At 39.2% G+C, this 17,228-nt stretch overlaps 1 pseudogene across 1 annotated transcript in view; it reads right to left on the bottom strand.

Moving 5' to 3' along the window:
* Nucleotides 1-17,228, bottom strand: part of LOC149174944 (protein ROOT HAIR DEFECTIVE 3-like) — a 238,494-nt pseudogene that overhangs the window by 63,258 nt on the left and 158,008 nt on the right. The window contains exons 6-14 of the transcript XR_016257955.1: nucleotides 10,616-10,686; nucleotides 10,417-10,480; nucleotides 10,271-10,336; nucleotides 10,083-10,130; nucleotides 9,933-9,995; nucleotides 9,735-9,791; nucleotides 9,236-9,394; nucleotides 9,083-9,151; nucleotides 8,266-8,357 (exon numbers count right to left, since the gene is read on the bottom strand). The product of XR_016257955.1 is annotated as a protein ROOT HAIR DEFECTIVE 3-like (transcript). The remainder of the gene's footprint in view (nucleotides 1-8,265; nucleotides 8,358-9,082; nucleotides 9,152-9,235; nucleotides 9,395-9,734; nucleotides 9,792-9,932; nucleotides 9,996-10,082; nucleotides 10,131-10,270; nucleotides 10,337-10,416; nucleotides 10,481-10,615; nucleotides 10,687-17,228) is intronic.

Genomic DNA, 17,228 nt, shown 5'->3' with positions numbered 1-17,228 from the left:
TGGTGCAGCAAGGGAGGTTTTTATTATTCAACAATTCTTCAGTACAACAGGGTGCCAAACTGGCTTACCCACAAAGAGAAAAATTCTCCAGCACTTCTCCCAATCCCAGCGTCAGCCCGGCTAACCTCTGCGTGGCTCTCAGACCCTCTGCGTCAACCCCTACTTGACTGTGTCAGCCCTGGACCTCTCTACGCTAATCTCTAGTCGCTGATCCATCTCTTTGTTCCGTACTTGCTGCCTCCTGACTGCTCACCAAACCACTTGTTCAATTTCTCAGCTAACCCCGCTCCAGAAATTAAACTGACTGGTTTCCCTCAGTGCGTCCTCCAAGTGACCCTCAAGCCTCCTCTTATACTTTTCTCGTTGACACATCAACGGCCGAGATTAAGTCCCTAATCAACGGCTAAGATTAACTCTGGCTTGATCCATGTTTTTTGGACCCTTCTAACACAGTTTTATATTAATTCACATTTTTTCCCTAAGTTTAGACTTAGGGACTCTATTAAAAATATTAATTATTTTAATATCTCCCAAACTGTTTAGAATCTGGCCAAACCATTTCTGGGTATTGGAGATCTCATGTGCTTTAGCCTTTCCACCAATTTTCGTGGCTAGAGCGCATCCGATACTACCCCAAATCAACACTCCCTCTTAGCGAGGATTGTGCTCTAATAATACTCCTCACTCAGTATCAACTATCACCCTGATCATCCAGCGTCGGTCCCTGTGCTGTGAAGCATAAAAGCCGATAGCTTGTAGACTTGAATGTAAAAATACACAAGAGGTATTTGATAATAATAATTTATATAAAGTGTATAAGTGATGAATGTTACAATGAGGACCCTGCTTTTATATCTCAACAGGTGACCTTTCATAATTAGGCATGTCTTTTAGACATGCCTTTTCACTTAATGGTTATTTAACATAATCAATTTTTTATTATTTAATATTTACATTTATTTTATTTATTTACTTGTTATGAATTATATCCATAACATGACCTTTCATGATTAGGCATGTCTTTTAGACATGCCTTTTCACTTAATGGTTATTTAACATAATCAATTTTTTATTATTTAATATTTACATTTATTTTATTTATTTACTTGTTATGAATTATATCCATAACATAGCCCCTTCCTTCGGAAGCTTTGTCCTCAAAGCTTTGATGTTGTGGATTTTCTTCACTTTCTCGATGTGTATAATCTGGCCATCCTCTCATCTTATAGCTCATCAGTAATATTTCCTTGGAATTATTTTTCTTTTTTTAACAAGTGTAAATTTTTTCTTTCTTTTTTATAGCTCTAATTTTCTTTATTTTATTTTTTTAACTAAATTTTTTTTATTTATTTTTTGCTGATTTTTTTTATTTTTATTTTTTTAATATAATAATTATATTTTTTTCACTGTTTTTTTAAGAAAGATATATATATATATATATAACTCTAATTAATTTTTTTAATTTCATTTTTTAATAATTCACATTAATATTTTATTTTCCATAAGTTTAGACTTAGAGACTCTATTAAAAATATTAATTATTTTAATATCTCCCAAACTGTTTAAAATCTGCCCAAACCATTTCTGGGTATTGGATATATCATGTGCTTTAGCCTCTCCACCAATTTTCGTGGCTAGAACACATCCGATGCTACCCCAAATTAACACAAAATGGTTCGATCAAAAACTTCAAGATACAAAAACAACTAAAATGCAACAAGGTGAAAGAAGAACAAGGCCAAAGTTACCACATCAGGTAAATATTGCATTCATGAGTAAAGTTGTGCATTCTTAAGACCCAATTTCTTTTAATGGAGCAAACAAACAATGGAGAGATGGAGTGCAAGTAGAATTGATGCTTTAATTAAAAAGAAAATTTGGAAGTTGGTTGAATAACTCTAAGAAATCAATATGTTGTAAATGGATGCATCAAACTAAGTTCAAATCAAATGGATCGATTGATAAATATAAAAACCAAGAGTATGGACTATGAGAAAACATATGCTTCAACGGCAAAATTGATCACAGTTTAAATGTTGTTAGCTCTTCCAACTCACTTTATAGCATGTACAATAGATGGACATCAAAAGTGCATTTTTAAATGTGGAATTGCAAGAATAAATGTATATGGCGAAGCCTAAAGGATATGTTGTTGAAGGAAAAAAAAAGTTGGTATAAGTTACAAAAGCCTTGGACAGATTGAAACAAGCATAACGAGCTATGAAAAGATCAATAACTATCTTAGATCAAGATCCAAACTTGTATATCAAAGGAAAAGGAGAACAACTTATCATTATGATGGTATTTGTTAATGACTTAATTATTGCAAGGAACAGTGATGAATTGATTCGACAAGAAAAATATAATCTTCACAAATCATTTGATACGATTGACTTGGGATTACTACATCATTGTTTGGGCATTGAAGTTGCAACAACCAAATAAGATTTTCATCTCACAAGCAAATTATTCTTTAGAATTGTTGGTCAAGTTCAAAATGGAAAATTAAAATCCTAGAAAAACACCAATGGAAGTAAACTTAAAGCTTTCAGAAATGATAAATCAGAGATGGTTAATGTATTATTATATCATAGATTTGTAGGAGGATTAATATATCTTGATTCTTACCACAATTAGACCAGACATAACTTTTGCAGTTGAATTGGCCTAGTGAGACACACTGGAATGCATCAAAGGGAATACTCTAATATATCAAAGGTACCTCACAGATTAGTATTATACTTGAGAAGAATGAGAACTTCATGTTCAAAGGTTTTTAAAAGCAAACTAAGCAGATGATACAAATGAAAGAGCATATACAAACCATTATTCTTTTATTCTTGGTAGTGAAGTGCATTCATTGGCAACTAAAAAGCAATCTTCAATAGCTTTTTCAAAACCAAAAGAATGACACAAAGCAGAGATTGGAGCAACAAGTGGAGCAATATGGTTATATAGGATTTACGTGTTTTGAAGCTTCCACAAACGCAGCCAACAACTTTACACTGTGACAACCAAAGTGCCATCAAGATGACAAAGAATCCAATCTATCATTTGAAAACAAAACATGTCAAAATTCAATGTCATGTACTAAATAAAGATATAGAATTAATTTATTGTGGGTCCCAAAAAAAGATATAGGAAAACGCCCACGCTCTGCTAGCTCTACCGACTGCTCCAACGTGCTCCTGGCCTCTGCGGCCACCCGATCGTCCAGCTTCAGACAATGGAGGCCAACGGGGACCCTGATCCCCCTCCTTCGCCGCCTCCGGAGGTGCTTGCATTCAGATCCATGGTAGCCGCTGGACCAAAGCGCCCTCCCTCAGCTATTCAGCAGAAGTTTGTTAAGAAACTGGACACAATTCCATCTGTGGCCCTTCCAGAAGAAGAAACCTGCAAAGCAGCTTTGAACCTTGCGGAGAGAGGCCTCATAGGTCAGTTCACGGGCCTCTGGCCTTCTCCCAAGTCGGTTGAAGAATGGACTCAAAGGAACTGGAAGCCCTTGATCAAAGAGGGAGTCAAAAGTTATTTTGTAGGTAAGGGTTTCTTTGTGTTTGTCTTCGACAACCCAGATGACAGAGGCTTAATTTTTAGAAATGGACCGTATTTCATGGGACCCCAAGGTCTTTATCTAAACAAATGGTCTCTTGATTTCGATCCCACCTAGGACATCCCCTCTGCTGTCCCAGTCTGGGTTAGGCTCCCCCATTTTCCTCTTCACTGCTGTAATCAAAAATCCCTCCAGATCATAGTTAATGCATTGGGAAAATAGATAGATCAAGCTGCGAGAAAAGACCAGTATTCATGCGCCCGCCTCTGCGTAGAAGTGGATCTAGAAGAGGGGTTATCGAAAGCTATCAAACTCACTGTTGCTAGGTGGACGCATGTCTAGGAGTTGGACTATGAACAGCTACCCTTTAAATGCAGACATTGCCACGGTCATGGACACTTTGCAAAAAACTGTAAAAAGAAAGCTGAGGAACAAGTAGACAAACAAAATGGGGAACAATGGACCCTAGTCCAGAAAAATGCAACCTCAAAAAAAGGCACAGGCAAAGGCAATATGGACGGAGGCCCTAGCAGTGCCAAATCCAACCAGGAAACGGAAGCAACTCCAAATGGGACAGAAAGTGCTCAGATCAATCAAGTAACTCTACTCAAGGAGAATGTAGAACAGGCAGACACTCCACCTTCAAACAAAGAGGTAGGGGAAGCAATACAAAACGAGGCCAACCAAGGCAGTCCCTCCAACCCCTCATATGCAGAAATAGCAAGGAAAAAACCAGTGGAAAGCTCTGGTTCTTCGGAGGATGAAACCTACGAGTGACTAACGAAAAAAGCAGGAAGGAAATCCCGCAAAGAAAAGAGGGAGGAGGAGGCAGAAAGACTCAAAATACAAGGAAGTCAAGCTACAATAGAAATGTCTATTGGGCGAAATATCAGACCAAGGCCTTCCAAGGGAGGCCTCAACCCCCCCTTAAGTAAATAATGAATCTCGTCTCTTGGAACTGTAGAGGACTGGGGAATCCCTCCAAAATTGAAGCAGTTAAGGACCTTATGAAAGCAGAACCCTCAGATATCCTCATGCTCCAAGAGACCAAAATAGAAGGCCAAGCCCTTCTAGAGATTAGTAGATCAAAGTGGAATAAAAGAACAGGCAAAGCAGTCAGCTCAAGGGGAACTTCTGGAGGGTTGGCAACTCTCTGGAATGAAGACCTATTCCATCTGAAAAATCATCATGAAACTCAGCACTGGATTTTCACGGAACTGATGCACAAAGCAAGTAAGTTGTCTATCTCCCTCTTCAATCTTTACGTCCCGGTTTCTTACTATGAAAAATGAGAATGCTGGAATTCTCTCTCTGCCTTTTTAGAGCAGTCTTCTCCCAGCAATATCATCATAGCCGGGGATCTTAATATCATTATGAAAGCAAAAGAGAAGAGGGGGGGGTCAAGCATCAGAGACCCCATGCTAGACGTGGTGGAGGAGCTCTCTCAGCGCTGGGACCTTTTGGACTTCAATCCTGTCCGCGGCATTTACACTTGGTCCAATAACAGGGTTGGAACAGACCACATTTCAGCACGTTTAGACCGATTCCTGGTGCAAAGCTCCATAATGATGAACAAAAAGATAATCATCACAAAAATTCTGCCTAAACTTGCCTCTGATCATAAGCCTATTCAGCTCCTCTTGGAAGATGAAGAAGACCTGGGACCTATTCCGTTTCGGTTCAGCCCTCTTTGGATCGAGAGAGAAGGTTTTTTAGAGACAGTGAAGGCAGCATGGGCCAAAACCTTCTCGGGATCCCCAAGCTATGTCTGGGAGAAAAAGTTGAAAGCCACAAAACAGGCACTAAAGGACTGGATAAAGAGACCAACCCCTTCTCCTACCGATCAAAGAAAGGAGTCAGTCCAGACACTGCAGACCCTGCAAATAGAGATGGAAAGCAAAGATATCACAGCAGAGTTGCTGGAAAAATAAATAAAAGCCCAACGATCCACATATCAATCTTTCAGAAAGGAAGAAGAATACTGGAGACTCAAATCCAGAAGTCTGTGGCTGAAGGCTGGAGACCAGAACACCTCCTTCTTCCACCGGCAATATAGAGCGAGATTGTCCAGGAATCATATAGCAGAAATCAAAACAGCTGAGGGCAATGTCTGCAAAGGGTTTAATCAAGTCAAAGCTGTCGCCGAAACCCATTTCAGGAATCTATACAGAGAAGGAACTCAAAGCAACAATGAGGAAGCTGCTGACTTCCTCTCTAACATCCCTTCTCTCATCAGCCCTGAAGATAACGCAACTCTCTGCAGGCCAATCACTGAGGAGGAAATCATAAACGTTATCTGGTCCATGGACGCAGACAAGGCTCCTGGGCCTGATGGATTCACAATCCATTTCTACAAAGCTTGTTGGCACCTTATCAAGGTTGATCTCCACAAAATGATAAGTTGGTTTATGAAAAAAGCCAAGATAGGTGGAGGAACCAACTCCACTTACCTCGCTTTAATCCCCAAAGACACCAACCCTGAGTCATTTGCAAGATTCAGGCCCATTTCGTTGTGTAATGCTTCATATAAAATTTTGGCTAAACTGTTAGCAAATCGGATCAAGCCATTGTTAAAAAGACTGATCTCCTCTTCTCAAGGTGGTTTCGTGGAAGGCAGGCATATTCTGGACAATGTAATCCAAGTTCAGGAGACTATACATTCAAGCAAGCAGCGGAATGAGAAAGGTATGTTGATTAAATTAGATATGGCAAACGCCTTCGATAGAGTTGATCGCACTTTCCTTAGCAAAGTCCTTCTCTCCTTTGGCTTTTCGACCCACTTTGTTCATCTTATTAAAGCTTGCATCGACAAACCGTGGATTGCCCCTTTAGTCAATGGCCACCCTACAAATTTTTTCCAAGCTCAGAGAGGAATCAGGCAGGGATGCCCTCTCTCCCCATTCCTGTACATCATAATGGCAGACTCCCTTAGTCGTAAGCTCACTGCTGAAAGACTTAATGGCAACATTCCGGGTCTCAAACCTTCCCATGGAGCAGATGCCCTGAACCACGCCCTCTTTGCTGACGATTCCCTTCTCCTTGGTGGAGCTTCCACCAGAATAGCCAAAGCTATTGACACTGTACTCAGAAGTTATTGCAGAGCCTCTGGGGCTTTAATCAACGAGAGCAAAAGCGAAGTCTTCAGTTGGAATATAGATCAGCGGGAACTCACTGGCATAACCACTCTCCTCAGATTCAAAGGTCAAGCAACATGGGACAGATTTAAGTACCTGGGTCTCCCCATCATATCTGGAGCCAACAAAAGATCGCTATGGAGCGAAATAATCTCTAAAATCAAAACAAAAATTGCAGCGTGGGGAGGCTACTGGCTGACGAAGGGAGGCAAAGTAATTTTAATTAAATCCATACTGTCGGCACTACCAATCTTCCGTAAGAGACGATGATGACAATTTTCAATCTTGGTGGCGGACTCAAAACTTATCCACAATTTTCTTTGACAGAGTGTCCAAAGGTAATCCCGATGCCACTAGTGCCGAGAGGGTCATCTACTCTCCGGATGGGTTTTCAAAACACTGTTTCAGCTGGGGATTAGGCCAGAAATCCAACAACCAAGCAGAGATTCTTGGGCTCCTCAAAGCTTGCCTTATTGCAAGAGACAAAGGAGTCAAAGACCTTCAAGTTTTCGGAGATTCAGAGCTAATAATAAAAAATCTAAATTTGGGGACTCTGTTTAGCAATGCCAGCCTCAACAAAATTCTGGACAGATTGAAGAGAGTTCTCCTAGACTTTGACACGTGCAAGTTTTATCATATTCTTAGAAAGTCAAATAGCGAAGCTGATCAGATGGCAAACAAAGGCAGCTCTCTTATGAAAGGACTGCTAATTGTAAACAATGAAAGTTTTGTACAAATGCCCTGAAAATCTAGTAGATCAAAATCAGCAGCAGTTAGAACTCTGCAATGTAATAGGGGTCGCTCCGGCAAAGACCCAAGATCTTTTCAAATAAATAAAATCTATAACCGTTACAGTTAAAAAAAAATTATTGTGGGTCCCAAAATAAAATAGCAAATATTTTCACTAAAACGCTCAACAAGCATAAGTTTCAGAAATTCCAAGAGATGTTATAAATAATGGAAAATGAAATAAACATTAAAAGGTGGTGTTGGACTAGTAATGTTTGAATTATCAGAGTAATAATTGTTATCTATAAGAGTAATGATGTAATGTGATAAGGTGAAAAATAAGATATATGTAATGAATGACATTGAAGTTAATGTATTTAAGGAAATTAGGTGAGTAGTTCCTAATAGGAATAATAAAACTTGTTGGATATATATACAATCCCACTCTCTGTAATTTTGAGGCACACTGATATAAAACATGTCTCTGTTTTCATCTCTCATTGGTCTCTTTACATACTCTCCATACTATAGTATTACGCAAACTACTACGAAAAGATGTTTTAGGAAAAAACTCCATCTCACTGTTGTATATATCACATTTTAAAAGGATTAAAAAGTATCAAAAATATTCAAATACCATTGTGAATAATAGATTCCAATTACTTCCAAACCAGATGTAAGATAAGATCAGATAATGTTATTAATGTCAAACAAATGATAATGTTATTAATGTCCAACAAATGACCACAAAAATAGGCCGATGCGACTAAAAGGTACAACTAGTGTCAGAATTGAAACCTGCACACATTCTAACAAGGAGAATCTCTCTGCTTAATTTAAAAGACAGCCTACCTTGAGAAATATGTGTCCAGTATTGTACTCAGCTTCTTCCCAAACCCTGGAATTGGCCCAGACTGTACCTCTTTCTCCAGTTCACGCCAATCCTAAGGCACATAATAAATCAATAAGAAATTATTTATAAGTGCAAACCTAAGCCAAAAAAATGCCATGTTAATCCAGTGGGACCACAAAGTGCCGAGAAAGGGGAAGAAAAAGGAAAGTACACTTGCAGAGAAAAAGGACTAGATAATAGAAGCCAAGTATTTTAGTAAATTTTAGAGTTCAAAAATTATGTATAGTCTCTGAAGGGAATCTGAAAATAAAGGTTCTTAGCTTAAGCCGAAAATACCAGGAATTCTCATACACAATTCAGAACAAGTATGAGTTTCCTTTAATCATCATCAATAGCTTTAAAGAAAAACATAGACAAGAACAAGTCATCCCTAAATGAAGAAATGGGGCACGTTGACAGGCAAGTGGCAAAGTAAGTTTTCTAGGAAAAGAAACTATAAAAAAAGGTGTTACTTCTTGAGGGAAATCTGAGACTGATAAGATCTCTGAGACATGATTAAGATAAAGCATGAAGTATTCTACAGTTTAAACAGTTCACAATCTGATATAGAGAAGAATAGGTTTGAACACCAAAAAGATCTAAAAAATGTCAACTGAAAACATAAACACAAAAAGGTAAAATAAAAGAAAAAGAAGGGGAGGAAACGTTCTCCCCCACCCTCAAGATATCTATTCAGAAAAATATATCTACCTTTTCCAATCTAAGAGCATGCTATATCCTGTGACACAGTAGATTTCCAATTGACAAAAATAGTACCTCATCATTGGTCAAGTGATCAACTTTTTCCTTTGCAATGTCTTCGCAACGAACAGTTGCAACCATCACCTGTCACACACAAATTCAAAACATAACTGAAAAAATTACAAGAGAAACATCCTACGTGTCAGAGTAAGCCTAAGCAGTATGCACCTTGTGAGCGGGCAAGTCAAGGTCTTTATTTTCTTTGATAATTTTCCAGATCTGTTGTATGCTGAACGGAAAGCCAGATGCAGGAACAACTGCTCTTCTGTCACCAGCAAGTCCACCAGGGACAATGGAGTGGAAGAAACGCTGCCTTAAAAAGGCAACCTGCACGTATCCCACAGTTAATGATATACTTGCATGCAATTGTATGTAAAGACTGTCAACTAACCTAGCCTAAGTTACTCCACAGAAAAGTTTGTGTTCACTACACGCACAACACCCAAGAAATAAGCTGACACATATATCAAAGTATTTTAAAGATAACCATGAGAAAATATTAGGTAATAAAGTATGCCTACAAAAGAGCAAAGTACAGCTCCCAAACAATTCTCAAAAGTAGTCAGAAACCCAACTTCACGATGGTCACAGTTAGAGGAAAAGTTAACTCAAACTACATTTACTAGGCATATCATCAACTTGAAATTTCAAGGATCACAACACTTACCTGTTCTTTAAACAGCTCTTCTTTCTCTTCATAACTCGACAATGCTGTTATCTCAACCTAAATCGTCCAGAATAAGTTATTCAGTAAATAAAGAGGTGGGCAGCATTGACCAATAAAAACCAAAGAGTATTTAAGAGGATCAAAGTTCAAACAAACAACGTTCTTCAACAACACTTCATATTAGCTGAGAGCACTTACATTAAAAAACTCACTAAGTGGGGTCACCTTGTGCTTAGGGGGCTTTGGAACAGACTCCCAGATCTGCATGCAAAATATAAGATCAATATAATGACTGAATAAAAAACACACTTCAATCTGAACGACAAGAAACCCAAAAAATAGATTTACCTTCTGAATATCTTCACGAAGAATGGGTTCCAAAACTTCTAAAGGGGTCTATACATAAATAGAACCATCATTCATTAGAAGCAGACCAGTAAATCCAAACTCAAAAAATAAACTTCAGAAATTGCAAAGACTCTAGTCATGTAATGTTTTGAAACTCTACAAGAAATGAGAAGGAACACAATAAGTACCTTCGTCTTGTCCCTAATGACAAAAAGCAGTGTTGTCTTACGGGGACTAAATAAGCGCATCATAACCTGTCAAATAGGCAGAGATGAGTCAACAAAATATACAATTTGCTTCAAAATTCCCAAGGATTCAATAAACTAAAATATACCTGGAACACCGTTTTCAACAATGGCTTATTTGCAGCCTGTTCACGGCCAATGTCATGGCACCACCTACATAAATTAAAATTCAAACAAATTAGCGATTCTGAAAAAACTAAATTTTGCACATAAATCACAAGCATTTAAAATAATTCAAGTACAAAATAAATAAATAACGGCATAATCTTTAAGGACTTCTTTCCTTACAAATTTATCAGCACAATGTCTGAAACAGCTAAAGCAAAAAGTGCACTCTGCTTCTCGAAAGTTGTATCATCCTGAAATTCACCAGAATAAAAAATTACTAGTGAGAATGCTTTGATGAGCAATGGGCTACTAGTATCTTTGTTACAAGAGTAGTGTTCACCAGATATAAATAAGGCAAGTATTAACCACAAGATTGGAAAATGATTCCAATGCCCAATAAATAAAATTTAATTTCAAAAGTAGAACAGTATCACAGGTCAACTGCAAGATCAAATATTTTGCTTGTATTGTATAATCCAAAAAAATATTTGCAATGTGAGTGAAGAACACGCCCAAATTTTGTAAAATAAATGCCCATACAAAAGGGATCTAAAAAAATCCCTGGACAAGATAACAACTCCCAAAATGGAACAATTTAAGATTTTCAACTACATTGAGTATATATATTTTGTACTTTACTGGATCACACTTGAAATAAATACAATAAATTAAACACAGCCCAAATGCAGACAACGTTCTCATATGAGAAAAGATAAGATATTTTAATTAATGTCCACAAAAGACCACAAAAGAAGGTTGATGGGACTCACAACTGCAATCTAATAGTGACACACTGGCCGATTGCGGAAGCAACTCCTAAAGCCAAAATATAAAATAAAACAAACTAAACTACTGAATAAGTGAAATAGCAAAAGATAAAAGTACACGCAACGTGATAAAGAGCTACTCATCCTCATCAAAAGAAGAAACCCTTGATGCAACACCAGAAATACCAAGGAAGATGAAGGCATCCCCTCTGAACCACCAAAAGAGCCAATACACAGCCTGATGATGTCCTCCGGGAAGACTCCAGGTCATGAAGGACCTGGCAATGTAACCCTGAGCAAAGTCAGAACCAATCTACCAAGGCTCTCCTGACAATAGAGGCTACAGGGAAAAAAAAAACCTTGTGTTGGAAGGCCAGTCACAGGAGGGAGAACGGGGGAGCAACTAAACCATGCTAAGAACAAGGTCTTGTCATTAGCCAGGGAAACACCCTTCACATAAACCTGGAAAGCAAAGATATTAAGCCCAAAGATTTACTGCTTTGACAATGACAAAAAAATAATATCTAATTTAAGGAGACAGACTAGCCAGATATCAAATTGGTGTGTGATAACCCTTTGTTTGGAGGACAAACGGGACCCTTCAATCAGGGATTTCACTGCTTAGTCAATGGAGGTGTACATACACTACACCTCTTCAGATTTGAGCCTATGCCCTCCAAGGAAGGAATACATGTTCTCAACTGTTAGGTTCACTGAAGCTGTACATATTAATATTATAGTCTCTATAAAAATTACATAACTTATTTATCGAAACTGCAATATGAATATCACAAGCACTCATAACTTATTTATAGAAACTGCAATATAAATATCATGAGCACTCAAAATTGAAGTGATTTTTTTGGGAAAAATACATTATAAAATGCATAATAGGTGCAGATATGATGTGTGTGTGTGCAATTTCATAAATGCAAACCCGAAAGCAAAAAGAATCTCCATAGGTTGCCCCGTTGAAGCTTGAATAACAACAAAGTCCTCTATGCACTTGACTCTGCTCAGAGAATGTTGTGAAAAACTTAATATTGATGGAGTAGCTGCAGGAAATCCTAGCCATGTCGATGGGGGAGGTGTGGTCAACCATAACGAAGGAAATTTATCATGAATTTTTTATAGATTTGTAGGGGTTTTATAAAAACAATAGTACAAGGTGTCAAATTGTCTTAAACTTGAACTTCCTAACATAGAGTTGAGAGGCAACTCTAAAACCATCATTAATCTACTTAATAGGTTAATAGGATAAGTAAGGAATATAAGTTGTATTTAGAAGAAAATATCAAGTGGGTTGAAGTTTGAACATGGTACAGCCGAGAGGAACCTACTCTACAAGCACAATAGAATAGAAGCAAACAAAATCGTGAACTTATTGGCCCGTGTGTTGGTTGACTTGTTATTTTTTTCCACTGCTCTATGCTAATCAAATACTTTAGCCCAATTCAATTCTTCAATTAGCACTCTATTCAATCAATAATTAATTCTTCCAATCATCAACAGTAATTGAATATAGAACAGTAAATGCAATGACAATAGGAGACAATCAACACATCAACAAGAGACACTGATTTGGTCAGAGACTAGGGAAAAACCCCAAAAGGGAGAAAACACTTTGAAATTCTTCTTCTATTAGATTGTTTTCAAAGGGTCAGCAGAAAGTACAATGAACCCAAATCCACAAATAATAATGCAAGTCAAAGTTTGACTTATCCAAAAATATGAGCCAATATTCAAATCTGGTCAAAGTCAACAGCAGCAACAGCAGCAGTAAGTGGTCAATGGTCAACAGTCCTCCAAAAGGACTCGGTCAGCAGTCAAAAAGTGCAGCCTGATCAGTCGGTCAAAATGCTCTGAAAACAGTCCCAAAATTCACCTTCAATCTTGGTCAAAGTCAAATTCAAGGGCTGCAGAAACCCTAGTTGCAGATCTGAAGTCAAGCACAGTCAACATGCCCAGAAAATCTAGATTTGTGTGCCCAGAAATTCGGCCCTCCAAAACAGTCCAAGAACCATGTTGGACACCTAATTCACTAAGGGTTATGGTGTGAAAGTTGAACAGTCAAAGGGAGTCCAAGAGACGCTGGAATATCAAACCAACGGTCATAAAGATTGTATAAATGTATATCTTTGCAAATATTAAAGTATCTCACGCTCATCCTAATCTGTTGTCCATTATTTGTGTGTGTTTAACATCGTATCAGAGCAGGCGTTTTTCTGGCAGTTCCCTCGCAGCCACATCCAACATTGTCATTCAAAATACTGGCTTGACAAGCTAGGGCACGACCCAACTGGCGATGACATGGTCCATAAGGATTTGAATTTTGAACCATCGGCCTGACATTAGCTGCATTTCATAACCGAGCCTTCTACAACAGATTCCTACACGATGGCCAAGTCTTCTCCAATTGGGATATATGTCATGTCCCTTCTCAAATACATTTGTAACAGGGTGCTGCTACACAATTTTGCACAAATTTGGCTAAGGAAGAGAACCCATCATTTTCGACTTAGGGACTTAGGAGTGTGAAAATTCTATTACTGCAGCAACTGATTTATTTTTCCTACTTATTCTTCAATATGTTATATACGAAATCGCTTCAGTAAATACTAAAATAAACTCTAGTGCAGATATCACACCATAGAATAGAAACAAATACATGCACAAAAACCAAACACATCAACACAGTGATTTTTGGACAAATGTCCCTGAGAAAATCCAACGCAGGAAGACCGGTGCAGCAGAGGAGGATTTTATTAATCATATCCTTGAGTACAACTAGGTGCCAAACTGGCTTACCCAACTGAGGTAATTTCTCCAACACCTCCCCCAGACTCAGCGTCAGACTTGCTGGCCTCTGCACAACTCCCAAACCCTCTGCGTTAGCTCCTGCCTCTCTACATCAGCACTAGGCCTCTCTACGTCACCCACACAGGCCCTCCAGTGACTGTGCAGTCCTGCTACCTCTACGTCTACCTGAGAGGCTCTACCTCTGCCTCTCTGATCTCGGCACTGATCTTCTGGTATTGTTCATGCCTCTCTGTTCCATACTCGCTACCTCTTGCTGCAATCCAAACCTCTAGTTCGAATTTCTTAACAAACACCGCTCCAAAAATCAAACTGACTGGTCTCCCTCAGTACATCTCCAACTGACCCTCAAGGCTTCTCTTATACTTTTCCTATTGATGAATCAACAGCCAAGATTAAGTCCCTAATCAACGGCTAAGATTAAAAGACTTGATCTTCATCTATTAGAAGCTTCTCATCCTTATCTTTATTAATACCCATTAATATTTTATTTTCCTAAGTTTAGACTTAGGACCTCATTAAAAATATTAATTATTTTAATAACTTTTCATCTGGACGAAATTTTCCAAAACAATTTCTGGGTCTTGGAGGTCTCATGCTCTTTAGTTTCTCCACCAATTTCATGGCTAGAGCACATTCGATGCTACCCCAAATCAACACTCCCTCTTAGCGAGGAATGTGCTCTAGTAATACTCCACAGTGAGCATCATTATACGGCACTGATACCTGTGCTAATGCTAGGCCTCCCCGCCCAACATCCTCTGCAATGCTGCATCTTGTACTACTGCCCATGGCTCTATCACTGCCACTGCTACATCTATACTGCAGCTCCCTCTGCATCTGTGTTGTTGTTGGTCCTTCTTCCCAACATTGCATCTGCACTGCAACTCCCTCCGCATCCGTGCTATTGCAGGTCCTTCTTCCCAACACTGCATCTGCACTGCAACATCATACCCATTTCTGCTACTGAAATCGATTCTTTATCATCCCCATCTTCTCCTTGAAATAATCAAACTTGGTTCTTCCAAGGGCCTTGGTGAGGATGTCTGCAACCTGTTCTCCTATAGGAGTGTAGCTCAACTATACAGCTCTTCGTTGGACACACTCTCTAACAAAGTGACACCGAATATCAATGTGCTTTGACTGATCATGAAATACTGGATTCTCAAAGAGCTTGATGCAACTCTGATTATCACACAAGATCCTGGTCACCTCCATCTTTCTTCTGAATAGGTTCACAAGCAGTTTTCTAAGCCATATGGCTTCGCACAAAGTTGTGCTTGCAACCATATATTCTACTTCAGCTGGGCTAAGAGCTATGGATTTATGTTTCCTACTGCACCAGGAGGTCATTCCCGATCCAAAGTTGAAACAATACCCAGAGGTACTTTTCCGATCCATTGAACTTCCAGCGCAATCTGCATCAGTGAATCTACTCAATCTGATATCCTTACTCCTGGTGTACAAGAGTCCATAATCGGTTGTTCCTTGTATATATCTGAGAACATGTTTAGCTACTGCCCAGTGCACCCTCTTCGGTTCCACCATGAACTAACTAAGGGTGTTGACAGCGTAACAAATGTCTGGCCTGGTATTGACCAGATACATCAGGGACCCTATGAGCTGCCTGTATAAGGTGGGATCAACATCCTTGTCTTCTAATGCATCAATTTTCTTCCAGTTGGTGATCATTGGAGCAACCATGGGTTTACAATCCTGCATCCTAAATCTCTTTAGAATTTCTGTAGCATATCTCCCTTGTCCAAGGAAGATCTCCCCCTTTTGTTGCCGAACTTCCAACCCCAGGAAATAATGCATCTGTCACAAATCCTTCATGTCAAATTTTGTGGCTAGATTCTTCTTGCAGTCCCCGATGAGCCTGGATGATCCTGTCAAGAAGAGATCATCCACATATAATACTAAGATAAGTGGTTCGCTCTCTACGACCAAATAGTAGAGGTTCGAATCCGCGTCACTCTTGACAAACCCCATCTTCTGCAAGTAGCCATCAATTGGACCATACCATGCTCTAGGTGCTTGTTTCAGCCCATACAAGGCTTTCTTCAATCTGCATACATGAGACTTCTTCTCATGTGTCTCAAAGCCTTCTAGTTGTTCAATGTATACCTCCTCTTCTATCACCCCGTTCAGGAATGTCGTTTTGACATCCATCTGATGAATCTCCCATCCCATCTGTGCTGCAAGAGATATCACAGTTCTAATAGATGTATACCTAGCTACTGGGGTGAAGGTCTCTTCATAGTCAATTCCTTCCTTCTGAGCATACCCCTTAGCCACAAACCTGGCTTTGTATTTTTCCACACTGTCGTCTACAGCGTATTTAATCTTGTAGATCCATCTCGAACCTACAACCAATATGTCTTGAGGCCTCGGCACTACCGCCCAGACATCGTTCACCATTATAGAGTTATATTCCTCTGCCATCGCATCCAACCAAACCTGATGTTCAGCAGCATCCTGAAAACTGGCAGGCACCCCATCCTGAGCTACTAATGCTTGATATCTATCTGGTTGTTTTCGCTCCCTTTCATTGTTTCTTGGTCCACCGATGAAATCCTCTACATATCGCAAAATCCGATGAAGTTCCCTGCTCGTTCTTCCTCTGGTAGCAGGTGCTTCTGTTAGCTCCTCCTCTTGTGATTCTTCCTGATCCGAGGAAGAATTCTTGACTTTCGTTGGTTGAAGTGGTTTGACCAACGGCTCATCTTTTGACTACTCCTCGGAAGGCATTTCTCGAGATTTTTGAAGGCCCTATCCTCCATGAACTTCACATCTCATCGAACTACTACCTTCCTGCGCCCTGGAAGATAGATTTTGTATGCCTTAGCGTTCTCGCTATATCCCACTAGATATCCTTTCTCTACAGTTTAATCCAGCTTCTCTCTCTTTTCCTAGGGTATGTGGCAATATGCCAAGCTCCCAAATATCTTGAAATGACTGACTTCAAGTGTCTTCCCTGTGAAGACTTTCTCTGGAGTAATCTTGCCCAATGCCCGATGAGGAGTTCTATTCTAAACATAGATTGTCGTGTTGCATGCTTCTGCCCACAGGTATTTTGGCATATCCTGATCATACATCATGGCCCTGGTTGCTTCCATGATAGTCTAGTTCTTCCTTTCTTCTACTCCATTCTACTCCGGATTGTACGGAGTTGTCCACTCTCTTTTGATGCCCTCCCTAGCGCAAAA

This window comes from Pinus tabuliformis, chromosome 4_1 (genome assembly GCF_031772625.1).
Source record: "Pinus tabuliformis cultivar Carrire ecotype Pingquan chromosome 4_1, CPIR1, whole genome shotgun sequence".
Taxonomy (NCBI): domain Eukaryota; kingdom Viridiplantae; phylum Streptophyta; class Pinopsida; order Pinales; family Pinaceae; genus Pinus; species Pinus tabuliformis.
The sequence above is the reverse complement of the archived record's forward strand: the minus strand, read 5'-3'. Positions and strand labels throughout refer to the sequence as shown.